This window comes from Lipotes vexillifer, unplaced genomic scaffold, assembly GCF_000442215.2.
Source record: "Lipotes vexillifer unplaced genomic scaffold, Lipotes_vexillifer_v1.1 scaffold1529, whole genome shotgun sequence".
Taxonomy (NCBI): Eukaryota; Metazoa; Chordata; class Mammalia; order Artiodactyla; family Lipotidae; genus Lipotes; species Lipotes vexillifer.
Genome location: NW_006784325.1, coordinates 56,178 through 58,361, shown reverse-complemented (window position 1 = coordinate 58,361; position 2,184 = coordinate 56,178).

Here is a 2,184-nt window from a genome sequence, read left to right as displayed (position 1 = left end):
AGGGCACGAACCCGTGTCCCCTGCATCGGCAGGCGGACTCTCAACCACTGCGCCACCAGGGAAGCCCCCAGGGGAGTATTTTTAAAGGCCAGCTGAGGAACGGGGTCCCATGGTGTGTGATCAGCTTGTGCACAGTTCTCTGATTGGTTGATGGTGAGGTAACAGGGAGGGGTCACAGGGGTTCACACCATCAATCCTCAGGTGCCAGGAGGTCTGGGGGCTAGCGCTCATGGTCACCAAGTAGTTAACTTCTTTTACTTGGTGGGGGTTTTAGCATCTGTAAAACAACTCAGGAATGTGCATCAGATGCTGTTATCTGGGTACTTCAGAGAGGGGCTAATGCAGAGGGTGTGGGGGAAGGTTCTGTCCCAGGAAGGTACTGGAGAGCCCTACTGGGTCGCAGGCCCTCCTCTAAGCAAAAGAAGGTGGAGGGAGCGACACCATGCCAGTTATGAAGCTCTGGTAGCTCCCACGCATACACTCTTGGGAGCCCTGAATTGCCACGTAAGAAATTCAGCTACCCGGCCCACGTGGAGAGACCAGGTGGAGAAGCTGAAGCCAAGTCCACCTAAAACTGAGTACCTCTGTCGAGGTTATGATTAACCTCTCTATCCAGAACTATTCCTTTTCCTGTCCTGCACTTGTCCCCCCTCAAGACTGAGGAGTATCAAAGAAAAGGGAGAATTGTTACTGAGCGGGACCCTGTGGGGCCTTCCTGGGACAGACCCTCCCCTGTCCTCTGCCTGCCTCTTGTCTGTAGAAAAACTTTAGCCTCCTAGGCCTTCCCCCAGTTCCAAGGAACAAAGTTAATCGAGAAGTGAGGAAATGCAGAAAGAAAGGAAAACAGTCAAACAACACAAAATAATAATACTTTCAGCCATTAAACAAAGTCAGGGACCTTTAGCTCCTCCTCAAGGGCTGTAGATACTATTCTGAGCCGTGTCCTTGAGCTGTTCTGCAGATACTGAGACCCCCACCAGGTGGGAGAAGTTAACTGTCTGCTGCCCACAAGCGCGTAGACCCCAGACCGGCTGGAACCTGAAGGTCTACGATGCCGACTCCCGGTTACCTCACCACCAGCCAATCAGAAGAAGGTCCACGAGCTGATCACGCCCCCCGGAAACCCCCCTCCCTCACTTTGTCTTTAAAAACCTTTCCCTGAAAGCCATCGGGCGTTGGTGTCTTTCAAGCACTAGTCAGCCTTGCTCCTTGCTTGGCCCCATGTTGGGCGCCTGCAGTCAGCGCTGCCCTTTCCTTCACCACAGCCGGTGTCAGTAGATTGGCCTTACTGTGAGTCGGGTGAACAGACCCAAGGTGGGTTTGGTAACAAAGCCACATGGAGAAGCCACATGGACAAGCCTCACGGAGAGACCACTTGATCTTGCCACAGAGGAAAAAGGCTCTGGCAACTCAATCCAAAACCCAATCCAGAATTTACTGTCTTAGTAGGGACTCTGGGAGGAGGAAGAAAGACGGTAGGTGATCGTTGACAGAGGAGATACAAAGAGAAGGTCACGCCTGACTTCTGATGAAAAGTTATTGGGCTCCCGACAGGCAACAGGCCGTGGCAGGGGCAGGGGGCAGATACGCAGGACGTCCACGCAGTCTCCCTTGGGACAGTCAGAAGTGGCCCGAGCATTTGCAGTCTGGAACGTGAAAGCCTGCCCAGGGGGGCTGTGAATAGCATCTCCCCAGATTCCTTGGGAATATTTCCTCATGGCTCCATCCCAGTAGGAAAGGAGCTCAGGCTGGAGGAACTCACCCTCCCTTTCCTGCCAGACAAGCCAGGTCCCGTATGGGGTGCACCCCGCAGGCCTCCACAGCAGCCCTCTGCCCCAGGAACCCAAGGCATGGCCACTCCGCCCCACGGAGTCCTGCTCCAGCCACAGCCCCCAAAGCCCCGGCAGAATGTCAATGGCTCCTCCTCTAGGACTAGGTGACCCAGCCTGTGGAGGGACCTTCTCTCTCTTGCTCTGTTTGGGACCCTAACTTATTGTCCTGCAAACTGAGAGCAGAATATCAGCCAGGGGGTCAGGGAGCTGGCAGAACAGAGGAAGTGTATAGAGAGCTGGAGTCCGAGACACTCTCAGTTTCGGCAAAGCAGGGGGGGATGCCGAGACTTTGCTGATGAGGCGCCTACAGGTGCCGCGGACTCCGGGAGTGAAGCTGGAGCAAGGGTCCCGC